Source organism: Pezoporus flaviventris, unplaced genomic scaffold, assembly GCF_033815535.1.
Source record: "Pezoporus flaviventris isolate CSIRO_AGI_PZ_B2104156 unplaced genomic scaffold, CSIRO_AGI_Pfla_v1 ptg000025l, whole genome shotgun sequence".
In the NCBI taxonomy this organism is placed as follows: domain Eukaryota; kingdom Metazoa; phylum Chordata; class Aves; order Psittaciformes; family Psittacidae; genus Pezoporus; species Pezoporus flaviventris.
Genome location: NW_026892573.1, coordinates 1,129,205 through 1,148,397, shown reverse-complemented (window position 1 = coordinate 1,148,397; position 19,193 = coordinate 1,129,205).

Sequence of the window (19,193 nt, the reverse complement as noted above, 5' to 3'; positions counted from 1 at the left end):
CGGCACGCTTCAGCGACCGCGAGGGTCAACGGAGATTAGGAAAATCAGAGGGGATAGCGCAGAGACATCACGATTCCCGACATCTCCCGATCCCCGAAGGCCCAGCAGCCCTTGCGAGAGAGTGGCTGACGTGGCGGGGGGCGTTCCCACGGTGACGGTGACCACTCCCCTGCTGCTTGCCTTGAAAAAGCTTCAGAGGGGGCAGCGGCACACCGGGTGCAGGGAAGAACAAGCAGGTCGTGTTGCTGGTGTCCCAGGCTGCGGACCAATATGGTTGCCTCCAGAAAGAGAGCTTGCAGTAAGGTGACTACAGCAACTCAGACAGAGACCCCGTCCCAGACCGTGGCTGTTCAGGTCTCTGGGTGCAGGGAGTGCCAGAGCCTGCTGCTGCCGGGGGAGGGAGGACAGCATTCCACCTGCGTGAGCTGTGAGCAGGTAGAAGACCTGCTTAGCCTGGTGGCAAGACTTAAGGAGGAGGTTGAGACACTGAGGACCATCAGGGAGTGTGAAAGGGAGATCGACTGGTGGAGTAACTCCCTGGCGGGCCAGTCGGAACGGTTCCAGGGAGATACCCCCCAAAAGGGGAAGGACCCCCTGCCTTCTCACACAGAGGGGGATGGCCCGAGGCAGCCCCTGCCCTGTAGCTGTTGCGCAGAGGTAGGGGACCAAACAGATGACGAGGGTTGGAAGCGAGTTCCAGTTCGGCGCCGTGGGAAACCCTCCCCCCTTCCTGTCCTGCTTCCCCAGGTGTCCCTCCGTAATAGGTTCGAGGCCCTGGATCTTGAAGGAGAGGTAGGTGAAATGTGGGGCAAGGCCAGCCCACAAGGCCACATAGGAAAAGGGGGTCGACTTTGCACCTCAAGACTGCCTCTGATAAGAAAGAAAGAAGGGTCACTGTAGTAGGGGATTCCCTTCTGAGAGGAACAGAGGGCCCGATATGCAGAGTTGACCCTCATCATAGGGAAGTGTGTAGTCTGCCTGGAGCCCGGATCAGGGATATCACTAGGGAGCTCCCCAACCTGGTGCACCCGACAGACTACTACCCGCTGCTGGTCTTCCAGACAGGTGGGGAGGAAAGACTACAGGGCCTTGGGGCGGATGGTGAAAGAGTCTGGGGCTCAAGTGATCTTCTCCTCACTCCTTCCATCTTCCACTGAGGATGTGGGAAGGAATGGGAAGATTCAGTTCATGAACAATTGGCTTCGAGACTGGTGCTACAGGCAGGGCTTTGAATTCTTTGATAACGGCTGGTTTTATAGGGCGCCAGTCTGGACAATGACATGTGAGAAAGGTTTGTCCCACAGAAGCAAAAGGATGCTGGGGCACGAATTAGCAGGGCTCATTTGGAGAGCTTTAAACTAGATTCGAAGGGGGATGGGGTTGTAGCTGGGCTTGCCCCAGTGGGGCAGCGCTCCAGAATTGATGAAGACTGGGAGGCCTCCTATAATCTTAGGGTGAAATCGGTGTGCTCAGCTCGCTCCCTGGAATGTCTGTACACCAATGCGCGCAGCATGGGAAATAAGCAGGAGGAGTTGGAAACCTGTGTTAAGTCAGGAGACTATGATCTGGTGGCAATTACAGAGACGTGGTGGGACAGCTCACATGACTGGAATATAGTCATGGAGGGCTATGTCCTTTTCAGGAAAGACAGGCCAGCCAGGTGGGCTGGTGGGGTTGCTCTTTATGTGCGGGAGGAACTACAATGCACCGAGTTCTGTCCAGGGACAGATGACGAGCGAGTTGAGAGTCTGTGGGTGAGAATTAAGGGGCAGGCTGGCAGGGGGGATACTGTTGTGGGTGTCTGTTACAGACCACCGGATCAGGGTGAGGAAGTTGACGAGGCCTTCTACAGGCAGCTGAGAGCGGCCTCACAGTCACAGGCTGTGGTGGTCGTGGGGGATTTTAACTTCCCTGATGTTTGCTGGAAGGACCACTCAGCAACCCAGCCGCAGTCCAGGAGGTTCCTCCAGTGTATGGATGATAACTTCCTCCTGCAAATGGTGGATGAGCCGACCAGGAGAGGAGCGCTGCTGGATCTCATCCTCACTAACAAGGAGGATCTGGTCGAAGCAGTAAGGGTTGAGGGCTGCCTTGGTTGCAGCGACCACGAGATGGTGGAGTTCAGGATCTTGTGTGGCAGGACTAGTAGAATAGCAAGTAGAATTGCAACCCTGGACTTTAGCAGGGCAAACTTTGGCCTTTTCAAGCAATTGCTAGGGGAAATCCCATGGGCAAGGCTGCTTGAAGGTAAAGGGGCCCAAGATAGCTGGTTGACATTCAAGGACTGCTTTTTCCGTGCTCAAGATCGGAGCATCCCGACATGTAGGAAGTCAAGGAAGAGGGCCAAGAGACCTGCATGGCTAAATAGGGAATTGCTGGGTATGCTCAAGTGGAAGAGGAGAGTTTACAGGTCATGGAAGGAGGGGCTGGCCACTTGAGAGGAATATAAGGCTGCTGGTAGAGGATGTAGGAAGCCAGCTAGGAGGACTAAGACATCCTTAGAATTAAACCTGGTGAAAAGGGTCAAGGACAGCAAAAAGAGCTTTTTCAAATACATGGCAAACAAAACTAACACCAGAGGCAATGTAGGCCCACTGATGAAGGGGATGGGTGCCCTGGTGACAGAAGATACAGAGATGGCAGAGTTACTAATGCCTTGTCTCTGTCTACTCTGCTGCAGGCAGTCCTGAAGAGCCCTGTACCCCTGAGACCTTAGATGAAGTCAGGTCGACGGAGCGGTTTGCCTTAGTCGATGAGGAATGGGTTAGAGACCAGTTGAGCAATCTGGACATCCATAAATCCATGGGTCCAGATGGGATGCACCCGCGGGTGCTGAGGGAACTGGCGGAAGTCATTGCTAGACTGTTCTCCATCATCTTTACCAAGTCTTGGGAAACGGGAGAGGTGCCTGAGGCCTGGAGGAAAGCAAATGTCACTCCAGTCTTCCAAAAGGGCAAGAAGGAGGACCCGGGTAACTATAGACCGGTCAGCCTCACCTCCATCCCTGGGAAAGTGATGGAACACCTTATCCTTGGTGACATCTTAAGGCATATAAGAGGGTTATGAGGGGCAGTCAACATGGCTTCACCAGGGGGAAATCATGTTTGACCAATCTCTTAGCCTTTTATGAGGAAATAACACGGTGGATGGATGATGGCAGAGCGGTGGATGTGGTCTCCCTTGACTTCAGCAAAGCATTTGACACAGTCTCCCACAGCATCCTCACAGCTAAATTGAGGAAGTGTGGACTGGATGATCAGGTAGTGAGGTGGACTGCGAACTGGCTGAAGGAGAGAAGCCAGAGAGTTGTAGTCTATGGGGCTGAGTCTAGTTGGAGGCCTGTAACTAGTGGAGTGCCTCAAGGGTCAGTACTGGGACCAGTATTATTTAATATATTCATCAATGATTTAGATGAGGGAATTGAGTGTACTATCAGCAAGTTTGCTGATGACACTAAGCTGGGAGGAGTGGCTGACACACCAGAAGGCTGTGCTGCCATCCAGCGAGACCTGGACAGGCTGGAGAGTTGGGCAGGGAGTAACTTGATGAAATATAACAAGGGAAAGTGTAGAGTCCTGCATCTGGGCAGGAACAACCCCAGGTTCCAGTATAGGTTGGGGAACGACCTGTTAGAGAGCAGTGTAGGGGAGAGGGAGCTGGGGGTCCTAGTGGATGACAGGATGACCATGAGCCAACACTGTGCCCTTGTGGCCAAGAAGGCCAATGGCATCCTGGGGTGTATTAGAAGGGGGGTGGTTAGTAGGTCGAGAGAGGTCCTCCTTCCCCTCTACTCTGCCCTGGTGAGACCCCATCTGGAATATTGTGTCCAGTTCTGGGCCCCTCAGTTCAAGAAGGACAGGGAGCTGCTGGAGAGAGTCCAGTGCAGGGCAACGAAGATGATTAAGGGAGTGGAGCATCTCCCTTATGAGGAAAGACTGAGGGAGCTGGGTCTCTATAGTTTGGAGAAGAGGAGACTGAGGGGTGACCTTATAAGTGTCTATAAATATATAAAGGGGGAGTGTCACGAGGATGGAGCCAGGCTCTACTCAGTGGCAAACAATGATAGGACAAGGGGTAATGGGTACAAACTGGAACACAAGAGGTTCCACTTAAACTTGAGAAGAAACTTCTTCTCAGTGAGGGTGACGGAACACTGGAACAGGCTGCCCAGGGAGGTTGTGGAGTCTCCTTCCCTGGAGACATTCAAAACCTGCCTGGACACATTCCTGTGTAACATTATCTAGGTGTTCCTGCTCCGGCAGGGGGATTGGACTAGATGATCTTTTGAGCATCTGTAGCATACTGTGATACTGTGACTTCACTGTTACTCTACAGTGTTAATGCATTTATCCAAAGACAATTGAAGGTAAAATACATAAACAGCTGTTTGAATAGTCTTGAACAAAGCACTTTTTCATTCAGAAATGAAAAAAGCTAAGCTAGAGTGATGCTTTTCTCATCATCACTTTTGATACATTATTCTTCAGCTTTTTGTGGTGTATTCTCTCAGTTCCAATGAGAAAGGTTGAAAAGTGCCATTGCCTAGGATAACTTGTTGGTTTAGTTAAAGGATATTGTGGAGCAAGGATATTGTGGAGCTAGACATACCAAAGTGGGAAAGCCAACTCTATTCTCTCTGGGTGAATAACTTGATTATATAAAAGGTGGGGAACTGCTGTACCTTGAATCCTTTTATGGATCTAATCAATGTTATTAAGCTTCTCTTTCTTAAAATTTTTAATTGTGACTCAGTAATAATAAAGATCCAACAAACTCAGTGATTGCTTTTATTATCCTTAGCTATTAGCTCCCTCTTTGCAGAGAAGAACCCCCAAAAAAGACGGGTGTCTACAAAAATGATGCCTGGACTGCAGAGGAAAAAAAGACATCATGGAAGGCACTTGTTGCTGACAAGAAAACAGGTTGTAATTCAGCAAGTGCTTTTGCAAACTGTGAGAACCACATGGAGTGTGTCAGAATGTACCTAGCAGAAGTCTGTCTGCAAGCAGCCTGCGTACAGGCAATTATATTAGACATTGGCACCAAGGGACAAAATCAACCTCAGAGGAGTAAATCAAATATAGCTCAAGACACATGTTGTGAAATTGCCCTGAGAAATGGGCAAGCACCCAATAAACATAAGGCAGCATGGTCAGAAATGAGTTGTGTCATGGCCTAACATATGGGATGAAAAAGAGTCAGAAGAAACTCTTCTCTGTCTAAAAGTCTGACACAAAGGATAAAGGTATGTCCTATCCCTCTCCTTTTCCAAGTGCCTAAGTATTTAGAATATGCTTGTCACAGAAATTTTTCATCTCTTGACTGAAGTCATCCTGAGCACAAAGAAGTCCATAAAATCAGTTAATGCTTGTAGCAAGAATCTAACTATTCAAAATATTTCTTCATAGAAAATGGAGAAACTGATTCAATGGTAAACATCCTATATTTGTTTATAATAGCTATTTAAATTTAGCAGAGGTACATCACTGTTGTACAACTACAAGATAGCTGATACTGGCTAATTCTTCAATAAATTCTGTAGTTTCAAATGAACAATATAAAAATAAAAGGCTAAACATTTTTTAGAAAACCTATGGAATTCTTCAGAGATTTTAAGAATAAGAGCATTCTTTCAGAGACAACTCTGTAGTGAAAGAGCATCATGAAGCCATGATTTGTCATCTGTTTTATTTGTTTTTTTTTCACACTCATATTATAAGCTTTTGTTCTGGATAGGTTACTATTTTTACTTTATATCAAATATAGGTTCAAATATACATATCTTTTTCCCCACAATTTCTCAATTGGCTAATGGGTGAAATACACCTGATTCACCAGGAATTATGACATAACTATGTCCTACTGTTTAATAATGAAGGACAGGTTTGGGAGGGAATAGAAAAACTAAAAAAGAAACCAAAACAAAATCTTGCTTTCTATGTTTGGGTTTTTTTCTTGAGCAAAATAGAAAAAAAAAAAAAAATTACTTTTTTATCCAAGTTGCAGTAAAAAGAGGGAGAGTTTCTAATTTCACGAATGGGTTAAGTGGGCTAGTATGCAATCCAAAGATTGCTGAAGAAACTTTAATGCTGCATGCTGCAAACCTGTCCAAGTTTAAGGCTGTTTGCACTGACTGAGCTGCCCTTTTGTGAAAAAGGAGAATTAAGAACAACATAGCACATAAACTGTTCATCTTTAAAATAACATTGTCTGGCAGGCAAGTGAGGGGAAGGAAAACAGCACAAGGGGACCATTCCTTCATTATGGGGAAAGTGAAAAATATGTTTAAAATGTCAAGGCAATCAGCATCAAGAACCAGAAAAGACTGGGTGTGTAAAGTCCAGCTTTGCATGTGTTTCATGCAGAAGCAGGAATATTTTCACCTAGTGATACTGTGCATGCCTCAGAAACGGAATCGTTACTCTGAACAACGTCTGTGTTGCACATGCAAGCCACAGCACTCCTTTGTACAAGGTCAGTTCCTCTTTCTAATTCTCATTATTCTCAAAACAGCAGTCCAGCTCATTGATACGGTGAAAGAGTAATGTCAGATGATTGGCAAGTGTCTCACCAGCAGGAAGTTAGCTGATAAGCTTCTTAAGCAGTAAGCTCTGGTAAGCAGGAAGCACTGGAGCCAGCTCAAGGAAGTTACCCTTAAAATTGCTTTGCTTAGACCTCAGCCTCAGCAGCCTAATTAGAAGCTGTTGAAAGGAAGAGTCTCTGGTGTGCATTTTTCTATAGACAAGACTCAGGAAACACATTGCTTGGGCAGCAGTGAACAGACACGGAGATAAATGTTTAAAAGATACCGTAAAAATATCAGACAGTTCATGAGTACAAGAATGGAAAAAACAGACTAATATAAGTGGCCACTGAAAAGTTTAAAAACTGACTGGGACAGGTCCCAGTGGAAAAGCAGAAGGCAAACAGGCGAGCTATGCAAATGAATATTGGCAATTTGAACATTTCCTATTTGTGGAACCATTGATCAGGCCCGGAGAAAGGAATGATGCATAATGAGGATTATAATATTTCTCCACATGATATGCTGGGTATAAAGAACAACAGACCTTTCTTTATAGTGATCTAATCATATGGACAAGCACTCTCATTCTTTAGGAAAAAGACAAAGCATATTTAATTAGGAGCATTAGATTGAGCTAATGATGGGATGGCAGTGTGAACAAAGAAGGGTTCAGAGGTGTAAATGCATGATCTGCAAGGGTTATTAAAATAGCATTTTCCTGAGTCTTCTCTCTCCCTACCCTGAAGTAGTGACAAGAGCTGCATCCTCATAAAGCTATGAGATCTCTAATCTCACGAAGGCACTCAAATTATTCTAAGAAGCCTCTCAAGACTCAGAAGTATTTATGTGTATGTATCTATACATATATATATTACAAACTCTGATTATCAGATTATTTTCAGTATAATACAAAAGGGGTTTTGTTACTTAAGGTCTCTCTTCCTCCACACGTGCTACTGCCATGACACACACCTTCCCCCCATTAAGAAAACTTATTTCTAGATCCAAGAGCAATACCTTCAGGGTACAAACATTAGGATTACAAACTGATTAGGTTTTGGAGCTGCCTTTTACCTATGGCAGATACAGCTTTTTTGCTAACACAGTCGCTGATGAAAAATCGTAACATGCCTAGTTAAACACCCAAAGCACACACCATTAAGTGTCTTGCTCCACTGTGCAGGCAGACAGGTTCTAGCACCCACAGATGACACCAGGTAGTCTGAATTATGCGTTTTTGTCTCAAAGCTAATTATCAGTGTAGTCACTTAAGTCCATCGTAGTGCTGCCATTCATTTCAGCTGCCCTTAGGTTCTTAGAAGAAATGTGCAACTTCCCCTCCCCAGCAGCTGCCATCTCCCCTTTTCAGAAAAGCAGGGGGGGTTTTGAAAGGGACAACACTGCTAGCACCAGTCCCAGCTCCATTAACTCCATAACACTGATATCTGCAATCATTGGCAGAGGAACAGCTATCAAATGCTCCAGGATCCTCTCTGTAACTGTGGGCTCTTGAACAGGAGCTTATCATATTAGTGAGTGTTTGACAAGAATGTAGGAGGATGACTATGGCATGCAGTGGATCACTGGGCATTTGTGACATATCAGTGGGGTTGGCAGCCTGCAGTTCAAATATTAGTGCTCCCATCTACTCCTCCATTTTTACTCCCCCACTGATGACACAGACATATTCCATACCCTTCAAGGTTACTTAACTTCAACCCATAGGCACAGCAGGGGGATCTAAAGACAGAAAGAAGGAATTATCTCTGAATTTCCATCTTGTGTTGGTAGATTTGTAAAAGCTGTAGATATATACATGTATATATATGCATAGATACACATATATACTAGTATAATAAATGAAACCAAGAATATGGATCATAAATGGAATTTCATGAGGCAGTCTATACGGTAATTTGTGGAGTGTGTGGCACAGACACAATAGAAAGTTAAAGCTTAGAGGCATTATGAACTGTCATGTCAAATCATACTTAGAGAGCTTTAATATGTGGATTACAGATACATTAAACCATAGTCTCCCCTGACTATTATGTCAATGGGACTTTGCATATTTAAATAATACCAGAGTGTATAATCCTAGTACTATGCCATGCATGCACAATAGATCTGGGCATACCTGAAATGAGTAGGAAAAATTCAGAGTTTTTGTCAAAACATTAGTTACTTTTAGTGCATAAAAAAAGGACAGATACCATTGTTTTACAAAATCCCTTTATATAGAAATTAACAATCACAAATGCACTTTTATGATAAAACCCTGTGTGTTTTTCAATAAAACAAAACATTTTTTCCTACTTTATTCTCTTTTACTTTCATATCACTACATTGGTGCATCAGAGCTGAACTGATAATCTGAAAATGACTATACCATCTTAATTATTTTTTACTCTCTGCACTCCAAATGGGTCCTCATTGTTCCCATTTACTGAACTGACCTTTCATCTTCTCAAGGGAGATTCAATCTTTCCACATCTCTACCTGTCAGTGCTTCCTCTCTCAAGCATTTATTGAATTTCATCACCTCCTTCCGCCACAAATTCTAGCTCCCCACAAATTCACAAAGAGCACACACTTGTGCCTAATTTACTTCTCCTACACTTACTGATTTATTTCATCCAGCGTGTTAAGAACAGGACATAGACTGGAAGAGTGAACAAAACAAAACCATATCCAGGAAGGAGTTTCCAGCGCAAAACTTTATTCCTGGAAAACTGATTAAAGATGTTTACACCAGCGCAAAACTTTATTCCTGGAAAACTGATTAAAGATGTTTACAGCTACATTACCAGTTTCTATTACACAACAGGACTATATTGAGTGAAACAGCTATTGCTGAAACCTGATGTCCATATTATGTACATTTTGTTATGTAGATTTGTTATGAAGGTTTACTTCAGGTTAACTCCAGTCTTGTGCCTTTTACTGATTATCACTTAACAGTTGGAATAATTTTGATTAATTTAATCCAAAAGTAGTTCAGTTTATGCACTCCTAAATGACTCTACATTGCAAACCAAAGTGGTTACAGTGGAAAATTTGCTACAAAGGTCTTCCTCATCTGAGTTAGTTAAAGGCAAATGTAGATGCATACATATAAAAACCAGTAAATTTTTACCAAGATCACCACAGCTAACACTGGGCATCAACTTAAGTATCAAAAGATTATGAATGTAGTTGCCAGAAATCTTTCTCTTCTCCCAGCTGAAATAGAGCTTTCCAGAGGAGAAATTAGTAGAGGTCTCAGTAAAGCATGTTACAACTTAAAGAAAAATTCAAAGAAGGATTAGAACAACATGAATATCTGGAGTTTATGTGTGGAATAAACCAAGATGAGCTTCAGTCCTGAAACAGTACCTAACTTGTAGGAAATATATAGGACTTCTGTGGGAGCAGTTTATACAAGCTTTGGCTACTAGATGATTCTTGCGCTTCTGTATCAACAACAGATATCTACTGCTGGAGCTGGTTCTGGACTAGGGAGATCATAAATCTGCTTTTACAGTGAAATTCTAATCTGCATGTGTCGCTATTCCACCCTTCATAAATAGAAGGACATTCTCAGCCTGAATCTCAAAAACAGCTGCAGCAAAACCTGTAATCAGGAAAAAAAAATTTAAAAAAAGAATAAAAAATCTGATTTCCCTGCTGTTTCTTTCTGTCTCTTTGCTCTGGTGTTTTGTCATCACACATCCCTTTGGCTTTTGTTTTCTTAAGGTCTCCACAATCCTCTGTTTCCTTCTGTAGTCTCTGTTTTTATCAGCATCTGCTGAGACGTCTATTTTTTTCTATAATTTATGTTCTCTAGTTTCCTTCTCCCCTAATTCTGGGTTTCCTTTCTGTCCTACTCTTGAGAGATAACGTCAATCTGTGACATTCTGTAAAGAAAGAGAGACATATCTATAGAGTGCTTGCTTATTTTTGAAGCCATGAGGCAGCATCTACTTTCCTGTAGTTTTAATGTTTTACCTTTTTAGAGGGACACTTTAGCTCACTCTTACTAACAATCAACCTCTCTATCTAATTAGCCAAATGCACACTGCCTGTGATAGCAGTGCTCAAGCTCAGCCATTGGTTTGTAGCAACAAATGGGAGCAGTTGCCTCCACACTGTTTTGGAATGGATCTCAAATTTGATTTATTTTTTTTCCTACCATGATAACCATTGCCTTGACTGTGCTTTCCTGTCCAAAGAATCTGTTTTCTCACTTCTGATGGAAAAATGGTAAATAAAATGCATGTAAAAGGGATTACAATAGTGTTTAGACTTAAGTCTTCAACAGTGTATCAATATGGACAGAGCCAGAGTATTCAAAGAAGAGTCATCAGCTTGCAAAAACAATCCAGAAAATAGTAGAGAATAGATGGATATCATCACCTCATGTAGAAGTTACTAAGGGGCTGCTATAGAAGTTGAGGTAAAAAGGAGATGAAGATGGGCAAACAAATTATTTTTGGTGGTATATCCCTGCTATATTCCTAACCACAAACAGCTTGCCACCATGGATGAATATGTATGTCATTAAAAAATCCTAATGGCTTTTGAGGTTAAATATTGTTTCACAGTATCACAGTATCACAGTATGTTAGAGATTGGAAGGGACCTCGAAAGATCATCTAGTCCAATCCCCCTGCCGGAGCAGGAACACCTAGATAATGTTACACAGGAATGCGTCCAGGCGGGTTTTGAATGTCTCCAGGGAAGGAGACTCCACAACCTCCCTGGGCAGCCTGTTCCAGTGTTCCGTCACCCTCACTGAGAAGAAGTTTCTTCTCAAGTTTAAGTGGAACCTCTTGTGTTCCAGTTTGTACCCATTACCCCTTGTCCTATCATTGTTTGCCACTGAGTAGAGCCTGGCTCCGTCCTCGTGACACTCCCCCTTTATATATTTATAGACACTGATAAGGTCACCCCTCAGTCTCCTCTTCTCCAAACTATAGAGACCCAGCTCCCTCAGTCTTTCCTCATAAGGGAGATGTTCCACTCCCTTAATCATCTTTGTTGCCCTGCGCTGGACTCTCTCCAGCAGCTCCCTGTCCTTCTTGAACTGAGGGGCCCAGAACTGGACACAATACTCCAGATGGGGTCTCACCAGGGCAGAGTAGAGGGGAAGGAGGACCTCTCTCGACCTACTAACCACCGCCCTTCTAATACACCCCAGGATGCCATTGGCCTTCTTAGCCACAAGGGCACAGTGTTGGCTCATGGTCATCCTGTTGTCCACTAGTACCCCCAGGTCCCTCTCCCCTACACTGCTCTCTAACAGGTCATTCCCCAACCTATACTGGAACCTGGGGTTGTTCCTGCCCAGATGCAGGACTCTACACTTTCCCTTGTTATATTTCATCAAGTTACTCCCTGCCCAACTCTCCAGCCTATCCAGGTCTCGCTGGATGGCAGCACAGCCTTCTGGTGTATCAGCCACTCCTCCCAGCTTAGTGTCATCAGCAAACTTGCTGATAGTACACTCAATTCCCTCATCTAAATCATTGATGAATATATTAAATAATACCGGTCCCAGTACTGACCCTTGAGGCACTCCACTAGTTACAGGCCTCCAACTAGACTCAGCCCCATAGTCTACAACTCTCTGGCTTCTCTCCTTCAGCCAGTTCGCAGTCCACCTCACTACCTGATCATCCAGTCCACACTTCCTCATTTTAGCCACGAGGATGCTGTGGGAGACTGTGTCAAATGCTTTGCTGAGGTCAAGGTAGACCACATCCACCGCTCTGCCATCATCCATCCACCGTGTTATTTCCTCATAAAAGGCTAAGAGATTGGTCAAACATGATTTCCCCCTGGTGAAGCCATGTTGACTGCCCCTCATAACCTTCTTATCCTTGATATGCCTTAAGATGGTACCAAGGATAAGGTGTTCCATCACTTTCCCAGGGATGGAGGTGAGGCTGACCGGTCTGTAGTTACCCGGGTCCTCCTTCTTGCCCTTTTTGAAGACTGGAGTGACATTTGCTTTCCTCCAGTCCTCAGGCACCTCTCCCGTTTCCCAAGACTTGGTAAAGATGATGGAGAGTGGTCTAGCAATGACTTCCGCCAGTTCCCTCAGCACCCGCGGGTGCATCCCATCTGGACCCATGGATTTATGGATGTCCAGATTGCTCAACTGGTCTCTAACCCATTCCTCATCGACTAAGGCAAACCGCTCCGTCGACCTGACTTCATCTAAGGTCTCAGGGGTACAGGGCTCTTCAGGACTGCCCGCAGCAGAGTAGACAGAGACAAAGAAGGCATTCAGTAACTCTGCCATCTCTTTATCTTCTGTCACCAGGGCACCCATCCCGTTCATCAGTGGGCCTACATTGCCTCTGGTGTTAGTTTTGTCTGCCATGTATTTAAAAAAGCTCTTTTTGCTGTCCTTGACCCTTCTTGCCAGGTTTAATTCTAAGGATGCCTTAGTCCTCCTAGCTGCCTTCCTACATCCTCTAGCAGCAGCCTTATATTCCTCCCAAGTGGCCAGCCCCTCCTTCCATGACCTGTAAACTCTCCTCTTCCACTTGAGCATACCCAGCAATTCCCTGTTTAGCCACGCAGGTCTCTTGGCCCTCTTCCTTGACTTCCTACGTGTCGGGATGCTCCGATCTTGAGCACGGAAAAAGCAGTCCTTGAATGTCAACCAACTATCTTGGGCCCCTTTACCTTCAAGCAGCCTTGCCCATGGGATTTCCCCTAGCAATTGCTTGAAAAGGCCAAAGTTTGCCCTGCTAAAGTCCAGGGTTGCAATTCTACTTGGTATTCTACTAGTCCTGCCACACAAGATCCTGAACTCCACCATCTCGTGGTCGCTGCAACCAAGGCAGCCCTCAACCCTTACTGCTTCGACCAGATCCTCCTTGTTAGTGAGGATGAGGTCCAGCAGCGCTCCTCTCCTGGTCGGCTCATCCACCATTTGCAGGAGGAAGTTATCATCCATACACTGGAGGAACCTCCTGGACTGCGGCTGGGTTGCCGAGTGGTCCTTCCAGCAAACATCAGGGAAGTTAAAATCCCCCACGACGACCACGGCCTGTGACTGTGAGGCCGCTCTCAGCTGCCTGTAGAAGGCCTCGTCAACTTCCTCACCCTGATCCGGTGGTCTGTAACAGACACCTACAACAGTATCCCCCCTGCCAGCCTGCCCCTTAATTCTCACCCACAGACTCTCAACTCGCTCATCATCTGTCCCTGGACAGAACTCGGTGCACTGTAGTTCCTCCCGCACATAAAGAGCAACCCCACCACCCCGCCTGGCTGGCCTGTCTTTCCTGAAAAGGACATAGCCTTCCATGACTATATTCCAGTCATGTGAGCTGTCCCACCACGTCTCTGTAATTGCCACCAGATCATAATCTCCTGACTTAACACAGGTTTCCAACTCCTCCTGCTTATTTCCCATGCTGCGCGCATTGGTGTACAGGCATTTCAGGGAGCGAGCTGAGCACACCGATTTCACCCTAGGATTGTAGGAGGCCTCCCAGTCTTCATTAATTCTGGAGCGCTGCCCCACTGGGGCAAGCCCAGCTGCAACCCCATCCCCCTTCGAATCTAGTTTAAAGCTCTCCAAATGAGCCCTGCTAATTCGTGCCCCAGCATCCTCTTCCCTCTGTGAGACAAACCTTTCTCACTTGTCATTGTCCAGACTGGTGCCCTATAAAACCAGCCGTTATCAAAGAATCCAAAGCCCTGCCTGTAGCACCAGTCTCGAAGCCAATTGTTCATGAACTGAATCTTCCCATTCCTTCCCACATCATCAGTGGAAGATGGAAGGAGAGAGGAGAAGATCACTTGAGCCCCAGACTCTTTCACCATCCGCCCCAAGGCCCTGTAGTCTTTCTTCATCCCCCTCAGACTGCGGGAAGCAGCTTCCTCCCCACCTGTCTGGAAGACCAGCAGCGGGTAATAGTCTGTCGGGTGCACCAGGTTGGGGAGCGCCCTGGTGATATCCCTGATCCGGGCTCCAGGCAGACTACACACTTCCCTATGATGAGGGTCAACTCTGCATATCGGGCCCTCTGTTCCTCTCAGAAGGGAATCCCCTACTACAATGACCCTTCTTTCTTTCTTAACAGAGGTAGTCTTGAGGTGCAAAGTCGACTCCCTTTTCCTATGTGGCCTTGTGGGCTGGCCTTGCCCCACATTCTCACCTACCTCTCCTTCAAGATCCAGGGCCTCGAACCTATTATGGAGGGACACCTGGGGAAGCAGGGCAGGAAGGGGGGAGGGTTTCCCACGACGTCGACCCGGAACTTGCTTCCAACCCTCGTCGTCTTTTTGGTCCCCTACCTCTGCGCAACAGCTACAGGGCAGGGGCTGCCTCAGGCCATCCCCCTCTGTGTGAGAAGGCAGGGGGTCCTTCCCCTTTTGGGGGGTATCTCCCTGGAACCGTTTCGACTGGCCCGCCAGGGAGTTACTCCACCAGTCGATCTCCCTTTCACACTCCCTGATGGTCCTCAGCGTCTCAACCTCCTCCTTAAGTCTTGCCACCAGGCTAAGCAGATCTTCTACCTGCTCACACCTCACGCAGGTGGAATGCTGTCCTCCCTCCCCCGGCAGCAGCAGGCTCTGGCACTCCCTGCACCCAGAGACCTGAACAGCCACGGTTTGGGACGGGGTCTCTGTCTGAGTTGCTGTAGTCACCTTACTGCAAGCTCTCTTTCTGGAGGCAACCATATTGGTGCGCAGTCTGGGACACCAGCAACAGGGTCAGCAACACGACCTGCTTGTTCCTCCCTGTGCCCGGTGGGCAGCGACACGTCGCTGCCCTCTCAAAGGCTTTTTCAAGGCAAGCAGCAGGGGAGTGGTCGCCGTCACCGTGGGAACGCCCCCCGCCACGTCAGCCTCTCTCTCGCAAGGGCTGCTGGGGCTTCGGGGATCGGGAGATGTCGGGAATCGCGATGTCTCTGCGCTATCCCCTCTGATTTTCCTAATCTCCGTTGACCCTCGCGTCGCTGAAGCGTGCCGGCTGTGGCTCTAGCTAGGCTAGCTCCGATAACATGTAATTACTATTTTATATGAGCAGTAAGATATACCGAACCATGTTTAACTGGTCTATTAATAGGTAGGTACCTCAGGTGACTGAATGCATTTTGACCTGTAGCATTATGCTTCACAACATGCATTCCTGGTTCAATAAATTATAACCTCCTGTGTCCTGTTGCTCTGTTTAATTAAAGTTCTTTCTAATTATTAACTTGATTTTTTTATTATTTTCCCTTTTTAATGGATGATTTAACACAGCTTTCATGCCAATCCCACCTCTTCTAACTCATGTAGAAATACAGTCTGAGGGAAACCTGAAAGCTTAAGCCTTGATGCCAAACTGCCTATTTTCCGATATTAGATTAGTCATTCTGTTATGCGAAGCAGTTTGGTCAGTACTTTCTCTACATTCTCTAACTGTATTAATAAATACAACATGGCTGTGTGGCTGGTTTGAGGGGATTTTTTTTCCTTGTATATATGGGAAAATAAGTATAATAGGTTAGTTTTTAAGATAGTTGTCCTGTAGTTTTCTTTTCACCTCCTGTGGAGATAGGTAGACCGTGATAGCTTAGTTATAATGTTATCTGTTCATATCTTGCCCCCTGTATGTGATTTGAAGTCACTGAACTGCATATGCACTAAACCTGGGTGGGTTTTTTTTTTAAGTTTGTCTTCGGTTTTGGCTATTTTCATAAACAGAGTAATTTATTCTACCAAGTCTCCATAACCCCTTAAATTACAGTACAGCAATGAAACGTTCAGGCTTCAGGAGAAAATTGCTCCTGAGGAAAAACTCAAACCTTCTGCCCTGTTATATGATACCAGAGTTTAATGAGTATGTAAAGTATCAAATTAAAAAATGTTAGCAGTTTATTATAGCTGAGCAATCACTGAATGAGAAACAGGTTTCCCTTTCATTGAGCATAAAGGACATGACCTGAGGCTGGTAAGCACACTGCTGCCTCAGATTCAACATTTGATTTAGGGCTGGAGTAGTTGCCAGCCAGAAATCAACTTAGGGGTTTTTTTTTATTTGTTTAATCAATAATTTTTCAAGCTGCTGATAGGAAAGAAGTATTGTAATGAATTAAGAAATTAACTAGGTTTAAGTTATGCATTTACATTCATCACACTCAGTTTTTCTCCAAGCCACTGCAATACAAATCATCCTTTGAAGACAGCTAGACCCTACACAATTCCTTATGGTTGTGTATAGTGCACCACAGTTCTGTACACTTTTGATGCTCGTTTGTCTTCTCTGACAGCTGTTCCTCAGTGCCTGTAATATAAATTGTTAATGTAGAAATTACTCCTGAATTATGGAGAATAGAGGCAACGCACTTCAATTCCTATAAGCCACCTAAGGCAAACCTTGCAGGGTTTGTGAAGTTCTTTCCATGCGTCAGAACTCCCAGATATTCTCTTATTGGGATGAGTTCAACATTTTGCAAACATATATTCCCCAGCACAAGGACACATTCTCATCTGAAGACCTCTGCCAAAGTCTCATGCCTACCACGGGACCATGGCTCACATAAGTCACCAATGATCACTGCAACTTCTATGTAAGCCAAGTGTGCGGGTTCTCTTTTGCATCAGTGAGGATGAGTGGGATGAGTGGCATGTGCCCAAGTCCTGCTTGATGAGAAGTTTGGGTATGTTGATGTATTAAATACAATCCTCAGAAGCACTCACAGGTCCCCCAGCCAGGATAGGGATATCGGCCTGTGAAAAAGTAGTACAGGCTGAGGCCTGGTGAAGGAAACAAAGTTCAAACAGCCCTAGGGTGGCTGGACACAGCCATGGGAACAGAGTTGCAGCCTCCCCACTGCCCACTGCACTGCCCTGGAGCTGCTCCCCAGGATCAGCAGTAGGAAGGGGCTTCTCTTTGCTGGCCCTAAGTACCGGTAGACAAACTTTTCACCCACAGTACCCACAGCACCTTCTGGGCAGCTACCCACACGCTTCTGAGAAAGACTGCACTTCATGCACCAAAGTTACTGTGTTATACACAAGACAAATTTCAAGTTAACACAGAATAACAAAGCATAAATAGGCCTGTAACAAAATCAAAAAAGCAAGCAGACATTTCACTTCCACAAAGGTAATTTAAAGGCTTTGTGAAAATTCAATTGGAATTTAGAATAACTGGGACATAGCATTCCTAACACATTTTTCTTTCAATTAACTCATTCTTAATGCTAGGAATTGATGTTGCTTTTTTGTCCATTTGTGTCTAATGGAAATGTACTACAGAATGAACTAGAAAAGAACTAATATTAGATGCATCATCTAGAAAGGTAAGTTTCTGAGGAAGACTTTAGCAAGCAGGAAATATGGATTCTAATAAAGCTGTCATCCCAGTCTTAATTACATTTATTGACACAATGGAAATATTCTTCCCATTTCTTAGGTTTCACCCCAAGTGCTGAGATCACAATGAGCCCACAGTACAATTTGTTTGACCACACTTAATTGCATTTTCCATGTAAGTAATCCCTGTTCTATCTCATTTTCCTTTCCAATGCACTCTAGTAAAGAAGCAGAAACACTAATACAGAGTACTGCAGCAAGTGGTGACTGTTCCTTGACTTCCTTCTTGTGAATTCTGATGTGTTTAGCTTTGCCATTTTCAAGAAGTCCTGTTCATTTTAGCTTCTGTTAAAAATGTGCTCTTTTCCTGTTTTAATCTTTCTGGTTAAATTTTTCTCCTGCTGAGTGCAGCTGTATATGTTATCATTTATAATGTAGCACTGTCTAGAAATCCGAATCAGAAGATGTATCACAGTGGTTGCAGTTGTAGAAACCCATGAGAAAATGGTATTTGCACCGGAAGAAAACCCAACCAAGCAATTTTTATTTTTTTTTCATGGTTCTGATGGAATTGTAAGTTTTCCCAGTGAGAAGAGAAATGGTGTTTGGAAATTAAGACATCTGGGTTTTTCTTCGCAATCCACTTTTTGAAAGGGATTTGGGCAAAGTTTAAACCTAAAATCAGGGAGTACAAAATTCTTTCAAAATTATTCACAATAAGCAATAGGAACTTAGTGTTGTTGGGTGGGTGTTTTCTTAAGTCAGAACTAGATCTGTTTTGGCAGAAAGCTAGCATTCTTCCTCCCCGTTCCCCGTTCCCCAAACTCACTCCCAAACTCATTTTTCACAGTCTGTTTGAACCTGAGTTTTCTTTATCCTGTTAGTGGGATGCTGTACTCCACCTTTGCTGTAGAGCTGGGGTAGAAGTAATATTTTCCCTCTTCCACTTTTATACACTGCATCCTCAGACTGCACTGCACCTTTTTGGTCCTTTCATATAAATGCACCAGGAGTGCATTTATATACACTGCAGACTGCAGACAAGAAGCACTGCTCTGGACTCTCTTTTTCTTCTTTCCCATCTGCTTCAGGCACAGCCCAGCCCACTTGTGTTTCTCAGAAACTGCAGATAGTGTTTTGTTATGCCTGGATCCCTTTCAGCACAGCATTTTTCTTTTTCTGATGCCAGTCAGTATCTTTCTCATAATCAATGTCATTCACATTGGCAGGTTATTTTCATTCATCTTTACCAAGAATTCATTAATCACTGGAGGAGTTCTCCATAGAATATCCTGATTAATAGCCTCACTGCTTTCTGGTTGAGTAGAAAATTTCTGTTGTAGTGGTGAATTTCTCA